Source organism: Triturus cristatus, chromosome 12, assembly GCF_964204655.1.
Source record: "Triturus cristatus chromosome 12, aTriCri1.1, whole genome shotgun sequence".
In the NCBI taxonomy this organism is placed as follows: Eukaryota; Metazoa; Chordata; class Amphibia; order Caudata; family Salamandridae; genus Triturus; species Triturus cristatus.
In genome coordinates this window covers 461,706,256-461,719,193 of record NC_140595.1, presented here as the reverse complement: position 1 = coordinate 461,719,193, position 12,938 = coordinate 461,706,256, and the positions used below count along the sequence as shown (strand labels likewise).

At 49.8% G+C, this 12,938-nt stretch overlaps 1 protein-coding gene across 1 annotated transcript in view; it reads right to left on the bottom strand.

Annotated features, from left to right (window-relative positions):
- PHKB (phosphorylase kinase regulatory subunit beta) overlaps positions 1-12,938 on the bottom strand; it is a 1,466,493-nt gene that overhangs the window by 1,202,405 nt on the left and 251,150 nt on the right. The gene's annotated exons all lie outside the window — the stretch shown is intronic.

The window sequence follows — 12,938 nt, the reverse complement described above, 5'->3', positions numbered from 1 at the left end:
GTGCTATATTGTGGTTTTTGTGCTGATTTGTATTCTGGTTTAATGCGTGGTGCTGTTAAGCTTTTGCTGTGCTGTTATTTTGGTTTGTGTTATGTTATTGCATTGTATTCTGTAATTAATTTAGATTTGCCAACACATGGTGAAATACTTAGCACCTTGTTTTGAAGTTCCAATGACAAACGGCCATTTATCCCAGACTAATGTGGTAACAAACTGCTGCTTGACATCTTCAACCATTTAATACACCAGTCAGTACAAACTGTGGCAGAGCGTTCTTCCTAAATTAGCACTTCGGGTCCTCACTATATGTGTTATAGTGGACCCAAGTAGCATAGAAGCACACTTATTGGACTGTCTCATTAAAGTTTTTCTGACATATAGACAAACCATTTGTGTTATACCATTTTTTCTCCAAACCAGCAATCACTTTTGATTTCGTTTATAATTCTTTTCTGAAAATCAATTTGTCTTAGACTTAAGGATAAACTTCTTCAACCTTGCATGAATAGCAAATGAGATGGTCATGTGACCCTCAAAACAAGATGATTCAGTTTGGGTGGAATAATACAAAGCTGGCCTAGTCCCATTACACAAAATTATGTTTCTGCTCTTAAACACCATATTTCTCAGAACAACGTGCAAGGTTTTTTTTAAATGTAGTTTGTTTACGGATTGAAAACTTAATATTTTGCAGATAGGTATTTATGTATTATGCCATGCAATTATTTAAAGAACTGAAGGAAATAGATTTATCTTCCCATGCATTCATAAATAATAATTATTTGAGTCGGAAAATAATTATATTTGCTTGCTAGGTTAGGAGAAAGCAACTGCAGATGGATTTCATTAGAGTATTGTCAGTGTTTTTCCCACATTTCTAAGCATGCACTTCCGGATCTTTAAAAGGTTTTGATCTTCCATTATGTTAATTATATAATTAATTCATGGTATTAACAGGGATGGCTCCTCCGTTATGGCGGAGGAGCATCGCTTCACTGCTGAGAGGCAGCAGAGGCAAACATGAAAAATAAAATAATAATAAAACCATTTTATTATCATTTTATTTTTTCTTACCTTGCCATTGACAGCCGAGTATTAGGGTGGGAGAGGTCCATCTTGGGAGCGTCACTGAATCAGCAGGAGAGAGGAGGAGTGGCGGGGGCATTGTAAGTGCGCATGTTGGTTTGGCTGGCCGTCTTAGGACGGCCCAACTGACATGCACACTTACATTTCTCCAACCCAGCTGTGTTGCACAGCCGGGTAGAGAAATAGCACAGGCTCCGTGTGTCTGAGTGAGCGTCGCTCAGGCCAATCACTGCGCTGCTCTCAAGCTGGTAACAGCATGAGAGCAGCGCCGTGATTGGCCCCTGGGAGCCTGTGCAGTGCACTAGAGTCGGGAGAGGAGCACTGAGGCAGCGAACGCAGCGGAAAGTAATTGAGTTAATTTATTATTTCCCCCTCTTCCCCCCGTGCGTTGGCATTGTCTCTACACTTCAACATTAGAGCAGCCGCTACTGGATATTAATTAATATAGACCAAACCAATGGTAAAAAGGGGATACCACTATACATCTGTCACTTTCTAACTATTAATTTCTTGGTTACCTCCAAGTTTTGAATGAACGATCAACTTTTGCCTCCTCTTATATTATGTTTCCAAGTACAATCAATTAATCAATCAATGAGGGGATTTTAAGGGCGCTACTCACCCATGAGGGTCTCAAGATGCTGGGGGGGGGGGGGGGGGGGGGAGCAGCTAAGGTTAATCGAAGAGCCAGGTCTTGAGGGTCTTCCTGAAGATGTGCAGGGTGGGGGCACCTCTGATGTCGATCGGGAGCTCGGTACCGTAATTTGATGTGTCCTTTCACAATCTAAAACCTTTGTTTTCATAATACTATACTGTTATCATTAACATACACTTAGGGCTTTTAAATGTTAAAGCTTTGAGGTGTTTACCGTGATTGCAATAGTATCTATTGTACTTGAAATATGATATTTACTGATTTATTCTTTGGAGGATACTCCCTCCTCGATCTTCAATTTCTCTGGCAAATCTGGGATTAAAAGACTGAAAGTCAAAAGGCCAGGCACACAACACTAGTATTTATCCGTAATATCTAAATCTCTTCTTAGTTTGAGTTGTTCTGTGGAGTTACACACTTCAGTGCATGCATCGGCTTCAGGACGCATCATTCTCAGCAACGCAGAGTCCATGGCTATTACAAGCAACATAAAACAAAGTCGATATCTGTTGATGGTAGTAAACATGACTTTCAAATTCACAAATGCACAATAAAAGATGCTCTTTATTTTTCTTCCGTTCTTCAGGAGCCATGTTAAGATACACTCTAATCAACGGCTTGGCATGCTTTTAGTTTCAAAAACTGCAATCCATATATAACAAGCATTGGCATAGCCAATAGGTCTCGCCTTTGGGCCTTAAAAGTGTTTAGAGAGAGCTATTGGCTTTGTTAACGTTTTTAATATGTGCTGCAGAGCATTGTGAAAGTTGTGCAGCATGTTTAAAAGTTATAAGTAATAATTAAAAAAGTGTTATAACCATTTGTCACTTTATATATAACCTAGAAAAAATTATATACAACTGAAGTATCCTAATAAAAAACTGAATTATCACCAAAAACGTGTTCTAGTTTTATTGTTTATGCAAGGAAGGGGGCAGTGTGGGGAGGGTGGAGTGGAGGTGTTGGAAGGGAGGGGGTGGGGGAGGAGTGGAGTGGAGGTGAGGGGAGGGAGGGGATGGGAGGAGGGGGAGTGGAGGTGCAGAGAGTGAGGGGGTGGGGGAGGGAGAGGTGGAGGGAGAGGGTGAGTGAGGGAGGTGGAAGGAGTGAGGGCGGAGTGAAGGTGGGAGAGTGGTGGCGGAGGGAGTGGAGGTGGAGATTTATTTAGGGTTGATCTAAGTCTTGGGAATCAGGCGTCCCACAGCTTGCGTCATTAAAAGCCAGAAAGGTCTAGTTGAAGTGAGAGGAGATTTAAACATTACCAGACATCCTGCGAGGCACTTTAAGGAAATGCCTAATTTCAGCACATAGCCATTTCAAAATTATTTGTCATTCCAAGGCGAGATTCCGTTACCGCTATTGGGGATTCGCGATTTGAAGTTTGATGTCTTCTGGTAGTTACTGTCAGAGGGTTTCAAGATGTCACGATGTGTAAATGGCATAAACGTATTCACTCTTGAGAAAAAGTGAATTGCAGCAATTTATGACTCTGGTGCACTTTGATCGTTGTTTTCTCATTCCAGATTGAAAAGGAAAATGGATTTTTAAATAGAGTTAATTGGAAATACATGAACTTTATTAATTTTTTTTGCGCCCGTGCTATTACCAATACAATTTGCGAATGCAAAAAAACACCCAAAAAACGGCAGACGGCATATGGAGCGGTAAATAAAGAATAAAAAAAAATTCAACGTGCAAAAGCGATTTTCAGAAATTGAGCGGCCTGACAGCAAATGATGACAGCTGCTGGCCCTCGATAAAATTGAAAAATATTTTTTTTTCCAAGGACTGCGCCGGGAGAGGTGGGAAACAACAGAGGAGGGGATGAGGAGTGCACGGGGAGCAGTCACGAGGGGGCGCAACGGGGGTTGTGTTGGGACCAACTCAGGAGCTCGAGGAAGGTATAGAATAAATAAAAAAATATAAAACAAAAAAAGATCGCATGAGGAAGCAATGGATGCGCTGGGGAAAGAAGGACCAACACGAGGAGCGCACAGGAGTGGTGCTTGAGGCGGGAAGCAGCACACGAGAGAGTCAGCAAAACAACATGCACTCTAATAGAAACAAGAGGTCTTCACTGTTCAAGCACACGTGCTTGTGGTGGCATCCACCTTGCGGGAGCAAGCAACGGCGCGCAGGGGCAATATGTTTGTGATTAACATGGCCGCACCGCTGCTCGCTCCCGCAAGGTGGATGCCGCCACAAGCATGAGTGCAGTGCTTGAAAAGAGAAGACCGATTGCTAAAGGCCCTCTCCTACAGCAACGCATGCGCACTGCCTAGGCGAGACCTAAAAAGCAGCATTCTTTCTGTACTTCTTTTGAAAATGGGAACAATTTGCCTCAACATAACCAGGAGCTGTATCCATTTGAAGAGTTCTTGGGAAATCTCTAATAGACTTGAAAGTTGGAGTATCAAGATTCCCGAGATTTCCCAAATCTGTATTGCTCTTACATATTTGAGCATATAATCTTACAAAGTTTTGCCAAGCATGGTCTTCAAATGGGCAAGTTCACCTTTATCAAATGCCATTTGATAAACAGTGTTAGCATTATTACCTGCACACTATTTAATGTTTTATTTTTTTATTTTTAACTAATACAAGTTTCATATCACCTTTCCCCCTCAAAAATGTTCTCTAACTGCAAATATGGCTTTACAAAACACACTTATTTGATCCCTCTAATGAAAACCAATCTGCATGCAACCTGACAAACCTTTGCTCTGCCAGGAACATTTACAGGAAGAAAATCTTCAATGCCAAACACTTTTCTATCACAGTTCAAAAACTAATACCATCCCTCCACCTGGCAAATATGTCACAGTCCTAAACAGGAATTGTAAACGTTTCACCCTCCACCTCTACCCCAAATTCAAGACTACTGAACTCTTTATTAACTTGCCTTCTAATGACCCCCCCCCCCCCACTGTGGAAAGAATGACAACGAATACAATTTCGATAACTTTCTGACAGATATTTCTACACTATTTAAAAACAAACCCAAGCCATTTTCTCTGATAAAAATACTTATCATGTGGCCAAGGACCTTAGTTTCCATCTCATGCAGAACTCAACATCTTATATTACCACATGAATATCTGCCTGTTGTAGACCCAATCAAGTGACTCCTAAAAAATATTTGAGCCCACCATGAGATATTCATAACCACCTTTTCCTGAGCAATGAGGCTTGTGTAAAGTGATGACTAATTGACTACCTTTATGGAAATCCAAACACCTGCATTTACAAGTGAGTATCTTAAGTCGGCAGGTGATGTACCTTGTACAATTGCTAGGCTCATATTGAACCATTAACATTTAGGTAAGTAGGGTTATACTTCCTTCACTCATTACCATATTTTATTATATCCTTGAATGAGGTCCCAAAAGATCCAACATCATTAGGGAATACCGGAAGCTGCCTCTAGGGATATCCACACATGTATTCACATGCATTTACTCGGCACATAATTATTCCACTTAGATTATACTCTTTGTGGTGCCACTATACATGATGTGCACTTATTACCAATCTTTTTCCTTGACATTGACCTCCCCTAGTTTCAGTTTACAGTTCCGTGGTATCTTTGAGGGTTTCTCATGTTTCAACCTACCGGTTGTGCCATCGCGTGCAGGGCGCGCTTTAGGTGGCTTATACATTATTATATAATCTGTTTATTGGCATTTATCAAGGTTTACAGCACACATTGAAGCCAGAGCAACTGAAAGCAATAGCAATATCAACGGCATTAACCCAAGCAGAGACACATGAAGTATCGGAAGGCAGGCATATGTCCAACTCTCGTAACAATAGTCAAGGCGTCTCAGCTGCAAGGAACCATATAGTCCCCGTCAAGCTCCTGCCGCCGAGAAACCTTCCTCCCATAGGGGCCTGTCAACATTCCGGCTGCTGTTGCAGGGATTCTGCTTTTGCACAGAACTATGCGCAGGAGACCAGGACCTCATAGAATTGTGGTGTACCAGAAAACTCCCCTCAGAACCCAGAACCCCTTATCCGACTAGCTTAGTATCTCATTCGTTAACCTAGATCTAGCTAGGTGGTCCCAATGTATAGACAAACCAGAACAAGCGACTTAGATATTTCTCAGGAGTGGTGGGAATCCGAAATACCAGTTCGTACTTATTTGTTAGTCCACAACCTAATAATACAGACACGGTAAAGTTTAAAGAGTTTATTTTATAAACCTCGCGTCCCAAGATGCAGTACTTTGGCTAACACTAGCAGACTAACAGTACAGATCAGAATCATGAGCATTATTACAATACCATATAGAATAAAAGAGGAGCAATCATACTATTAATGACAGTGGTATACGGCCACACTCCTTTCACTATAATCTAATACATTATTATTATTAGACTATTAGAAGGTCTCTTAGGCTAACAGGGGGGACCCCATACCGTATAGATCAGCTTAGTGGAATTACATCAAAGGATCAGCTCTCACAGCATGCATCAGCTCTTCTTGTTCGAATGAATGTAAAACCAAATAGTTCTGCAATATTAAAGACGCTTGTCCTTCAAATATTGGCAGCTGTATGCATGATATGTCTAACAAGTGTCTACGATCAATCTAAACACAACACTCTGTACCTTCTAGTGACCCAGACACGTTCTTTGCATGATGTACAGACCAAGGGCACATTTCACGGTTAAGACTGTGAAACAACAGTTTGTTATCCTGTAAGGCAAAGTCGAGTCAGCATTTCTAAAATGAATAACACATAACAACAGTGTCGTGTGCAGCGCAGCAGAAACGACAAGCTTGCTTGTTAACTATGATCTCGGTTATGCTAACTTAGTGTTGTAAATAGGGCGTGGCTTAATCCATCTCACACTACCTTCCCCAGATGCCCTTCCATAAACAGTTAGCGAACTAGGACATAATGGGGTAGAACATCAGATACCCAAGCAAAACAACAACAGCCCCAGCAACATCTGACGTATGTTCCAGCATCACTTAACTCAGTCCCCAATCCGTCCCCCCATCTCGTTGCCCCTTGTATAACCAGTCGATCAGCAATGTCATATTCACTGTGCGCCCCACCCGTGTGGCTAGACCCTTATGGCCATACTGTCCGCCCCATCCCTGGGCTACCCACTATCCGGCCTCTCTAGGGGAGCGCTCATCCCGCACCCGTGACTGATCCCTGTACTCTCGTCTAGTCTCACCATGGCTTGCAATAGTGCCTCCCACTGATGTGCTATGGGCGTCTTCCTGAGGCCCAGTGTCTCCTCCCTTGAAAGAGCCGTACCCTCCGCCTTGGCCCACACTAGGAATGACCCCTGCCATGCGCGTGCATGAGGTGGATCAGCTGCTTTCCATCGCTTAGTGAGCAGTCGCTTCGCCACCACCATCCCCAGGTCGATAAACCGAGAGGTGGTCTTCGTGGAGGGAGTCCTGCGGAAAAGGTGCAGAAGATAGGTACGCCATTCGAACGGGATGATATGTCCGGTGCATGTGCAGAGTGTCTCGTGTACCACCCGTCAGTACGAGCTCAGTGCGGGACAGCTCCATAACATGTGAACCAATCCGGCATCCAATTCTGCACAGCGAGGGCAATTCGCGTCCGCACGATGGAAATATCTGTTGATGGACTCGGGCGTAAGGTACGCTCTATGTAGAATACAAAATTGTATTTGGCAGAAGCGCATGTTCCGGGGAATCTTCGTCGGGTCCTGCAACACTCTGCCCCACTCTTTATCAGCCATAGGGCGGGCCAGATCCGCCTCCCACTTACAACGCAATGGAGTTCGACTGATCGCTGCATGAGCACACAGGGAAGCCGCGAACCATCTGACCAGGTGCCTCCCTCGCCCCATCACATGAAGGTATTGCATCGTGAGATGCTGTTCCGGTTCCTCTCGAAGGTCTCCCCACCGACTTGCGAGCGTCTCCACCAGGGACCGATGGCGACGGAAGTGGCCAGGCAGAAGCCCAGTCTCCTCCGCCAGAGAGGCGAACGGGAGGAGAACACCATCTCGATAAAGGTCCCCCATCGTTTGTATATCTGCCGCGGTCCAGTCCACCAGCTCCGAGGCACTAAGCACACCCAGCCTGCTGGGGGAGCCCTCAATCGGTATAGCCGGCGCGTAAGGGGTTCAAGCCTGAGTAAGGTAGAGAGCGTGACGGTAGCACTTGTAGGCCACCACCATAAGGAGGGGCACAGGTCTAACTGCTTTCGCAGCCGGATGGAATAGGCTGAGGAGAGCAGCCAGAGGGAGGGGGGCGCCGTGGTCGCCTTATCGTCCCGCCCTCTATCCGCCAATCATCTGGCTATCCACTGCAGCTGCGCGGCCAGGTAATAATGCTCAAAACACGGCATCGCAAGGCCTCCCTGGTCAGTGGGGAGATAGAGCATAGGCAACGCGACTCTATGACGGGCGTTACCCCATATGAAGTCCCGGAGAGACCGTGTGAGGGTTGTAAAGAAGGAAGCCGGGATATAGGTGGGTAAATTAGCGAAGTAGTACAGAAGCTGGGGTAGAATCACCATTTTGACTAAGGCAATTCGCCCCGTGACCGCCAAGGGGAGGGTGCCCCAGAACCCCATCTGGGCCCTGACCACTGTTACCGTTCTGCCCAGGTTGCCCTCCACGAGATCCACTGGTCGTCTATATATCTGGATACCCAGATAACGGAAGGTGTCCGGCTGCCATTTAACCGGCACACCTCTGAGATGGTAGCTCGGGTCCTGGGTGTCGGCTCGAAACGCGTAGAGGCATGATTTAGCAGCGTTCACCCTGAGGCCCGAGAGAGGGGCGTAGTCAAGTAGAATTCGCTCCAGTACGGCCGGAATGTGCGCCACATCCCTGACAAAGACCAGTAGATAGTCTGCATAAAGTGATACCTGGTGCGTCGCATCCCCCAACGGAACTCCATCGGCCAGCACCCTGCGAAGCGTGGCGGCAAGGGATTCTATTGCCAGTGCAAACAGGCGGGGTGAGAGCGGGCACCCCTGCCTGGTGCCACGACATATCGGGATGGCGTCAGATATATATGGCCCCATTCTCACCCTCACCGTGGGGCCTTGTACAATAGGGACGCCATTTGAAGAAACCCGAGGCCCAGCCCATAGTGCGACAGTGCCGCTACCAAGTATGCTCACTCCAGGAAATCAAAGGCTTTCTCAACATCTAGGACCAGACAGCCCGCCCTAGGCCATGGCTGCACACGGTCATGTGCCACCCGGAAAAACCGCCGCAAATTAGGAGATGTACTACGCTTGGGTACAAAGCCATTTTGGTCCCCATGCACCAGCACTGACACCGTGGGGGCCAGCCGCTCCGCTTGCACCTGAGCCAAAATTGTATAACCCGCGTTAAGTAGAGCGAGAGGGCGATATGATCCCAGGTTGGTGGGATCCCGTCCAGGCTTGAGCAGGGACACCTAAGTGGGCCTCTCGCATAGAGGCAGGCAAGGTGCACTCTTCAAGGGCCGCAATGTAAAGAGCGTGCAACCTGGGCACAAGTGTCTCCCGGTAAGCCTTATAGTATTCTGCTGGGAGTCCGTCCGGCCCCGGCGCCTTCCCAGAAGCCAGAGAGGACATCGCATCCCTGATCTCCTCTTCTGTGAGGGGGCCTGCAAGCGTTTCCTGATATTCCTCAGGGACCGTGGGCAAGCAGGCATCCTCCAGAAACCTGTTCACGTCCTGTGCCTGCCGACGCCCTGTCGAACGGTATAGGGCCGCGTAATGTCCAGATGTATTTTCCACTGCGTGTGCACGAGCGACCCATCATGCCTACTAAGCGCGTCAATCGCCGCGTGAGCAGACTCCCGTCTGAGCAACCAGGCCAGCAGCCGCCCCGCCCTATCAGACGTGGCGTGAACGCGAGCCGAGTGGGCAGTGTAATTGTGGCAACGCAAGCGCTCCAGCAACTCCGCATGACGTGCCCGAAACCGCATCAGACGTGCCGAGTCACGACCCCCACCCTCACCATGAAGCTTACAAGGGAGAAGGCGCGTCTCCAGGCCCGCAAGCAACAGCGCGAGCCGCCTTCGGATGTTCCACGTCGCACCCAGACAGTGTCCCCGGATTGTGGATTTGTGAGCATCCCACTCTACTAATTCATTACTTGCCGTTCCCTCATTCAGGTCAAAGAATTGTTCAATCGCTGTGCCTAGGGAGGCGCGAAATTCAGCGTCCTCCAAAGCCGCCGGTTGAAGCCGCCACGTAGGAACAGGGGGCCGCCCGGAATCCCACGTAAGACGCAACCTAAGAGGGTTGTGGTCTGAATGGGTCCGACCCAAATACTCCGCCTGGCCCACCAGGGGGGTCAAAGAATGGGAGCCCACCACCCTGTCTATGCGAACGTGTAGATCATGCACCGCTGAGTAATACAAATAGACGCGATCGTCAGGGTGTAAAGTGCGCCACATATCGTATAACGCCCAACGCGACAGCCAGTCGGTGAGGATCCGCGCATTAGAGACCGCCTGAGTGTTGCGTAGGGGCGGAATGGACCTATCTAATCGTGTGTCAAGGACAGAATTAAAGTCCCCACCCAGTAACCAGGGAAGACCTGCATATGGCGCCAGCACTGTGGACAGGTGGGCCAAAAGCGACGGTTGGCCGACATTCGGGGCGTAGACTGAGCCTAGTAACACATGTTGGCCGTTTAGTTTCCCACGAACCAGTGTGTATCGCCTGGCTGTGTCAGCTACTACCTCTGTGCATGTAAACGGAGTGCCCGCCCTCACCCAGATCAATGTACCACCGGCATGTGCAGAGTACGTAGTCCCAAATAACTGGCCCCTCCAACGAGCGCGCAGCCGGTCGAGCTCAGGCTGCGTTATGTGAGTCTCCTGGAGAAGGGCAATGGCCGCCTTATGCCGCTGCAAGTAAGCGAAAATGGAGTATCGTGCATCCCCCGTATATTCCATGTGATTACGTCAGTGGCAGCCATCTAGAACGGTTGAGATCCCCGGCAGTCACTGGGGCAGGGGCAAATCGGACGAAGGGGCGGATATAGATTCTATGTGTCATGTCAGTGTGCTGTGACCGAAACCCCCCGAACAAAAGAACACTTACAAACTGCTGAGTGCATGTAATGAGGAACAATAACAGTGAAACGACCAGGGCAAACCCCAAAAGAGGCATTTGTCCAAACTTCAAGCTAATCGCTTCTTGAGCAAAACTAGGCCAGTGAATGACTAACGGGTGCACTATGTGACTGCAGCTAAGGCAACCTGTCCTGTCCCTGCGTTACGCCCACATTCGCCAGGTGTGTCTCTGACATCACAAGTGGTGCGATGTATGTGCGGGTGGCCCCACCACTCCTCCGGACACCACCGGTCGCCAACCTCCCCACCGCATTCTGTCCCCCCCCTCCCCGAGCAGGGGCTCCCCCTCCACCCCACCCACCTAGTAGGATACAGCAGACATGCATATGCCCACGTCAGACACTGCACCACATCTTGCAGGAGGAGAGGGAGAGACCCCCACAGCTGTCCCCGCTGCATCCTGCCCCAGTTGGTACGGCCCTCGCTTCAGCAGTTGCCACCGCCCCAACACCCTGGGCTCATACAATATGGTCAGCAGTTTGGGGCGTCACCAGCGGGAGGGCCTGATCATCTGAAAGTACGGTAGAAGGGGAAGACGACCTGCTAGTTCCAGGCTCATTATGTTCATGAACAGCTGTTTTACCCTGGCTGCTCGTGGACCCCAGTGTTGCCTCCGCTTCCAGGGCTTCCTGTCGCTCTTGCCGCATCCTTTCCGGGCTAGGCACCACAGCGGGGCCCGGTCCCGCCGCCCCGCGGGCCTCCTTCCGTCGTCTCGGTCGCCTCCCCTGGCGCCCACTAGCTCCCGGGTCCATAGGTCTGCGGCCCCCGCTCAGACCTGCCTCCTCCAGCCAGACCCAGACGTCAGATGGGGCATCGAAGAACCGGGTCACGTCTTTCGTAACCACTCTGAGGCGTGACGGGAACAGCAGGGAATATGGGATCTCCAGGTCCCGCAACTGGTGCTTCACCGCCAGATAGTTACTTCTCTGTTTTTGGACTGTAGCAGTATAATCCGGAAACAGCATCACCCTACCTCCGCTCACCGTGATGGCATCCAGTATCCTGGCCTCACGAAGCACCACATCCCGGTCTCGGAAGTTGAGTAGTTTGAAGAGAAAGGGGCGTGGTCGCGCCCCGGGCTGAGGCTTCCGCGCCGGGACCCGGTGTGCGCGCTCCACCATGAACTGCTGCGAGAGCACCCCCAGGGGGAGGATGTCGCGGATCCACCCTTCAACAAACTGCTCCAGGTTCCGTCCCTCCGCACCCTCCGGCAGACCCACCACTCGGACATTGTTGCGCCGAGAGCGCTCCTCCGTGTCCTCAGCACGATCTTCCAAGTCATGGACACGGTCGATCAGGTCCTGCAGGGCCGCAGTGTGGTGGCATACCACGGGGTGGACCTCCTGGAGGGTTTGGCGTTGCTGGGTGACAGAATCCGCTAACTTACGATGGTCTGCGTGAAGGAGGGTGAAGTCCACCGTGACTTTATCTATCCGGGACTCCAACGAGGCCCTAGTCTGCTCCATCGTAGCACCCAGACGCTCCACCACCGCCAAGACTGTGTCCATTTTCGACTCGAGCGCCGTCGCCGGAAGCGTCATATCACCGTCCGGATGCCCAGGTGTGGTGCCCAGCTTCTCCGCCTGTGACCGACCCACAGGCAACTTGTTCCGCAGCCGGCCCATGGCCAGTTGCTGTGCGGAGGGCATTCGACGACAACGCCCATCCCAAACGTGCAGTCCAGCCCCCTCTGTCCGCCTCGCCAAGGTGCAACAGGAAGAACACCACTCTCTACTCACTGGTGCGGGGAGAGGGAGGAAGGACGGGAGGGAGGCAAAGACCCCCCCGGGACGGTCCAGACACCCGCTGCCCAAGGCCTACTACTCGGTATCCGCCAAGTCCCGGGGTCGCCGGCGTCGCCTCACCTCGCCCACACCATGGAATGGTGTCCCCGGCCTGGCACCGCTCCCCCAACACAGCATCCGTGCCCCGCAGCTGTCAGGCTAGTCACTGTGCCACCTTCACCACCAGTGCCCACTGCGCCCAGGCCACTAGCGGACTGGTCACTCTTCTTTTGCCGCCAGTTGCGCATAAGTAGCGGTGCAATCCAGGTAGGGCCTCGAGAGTCGTCCAGGGACTGACCCCCTACACCATCGACCGCAGCCGAATCTCCCCC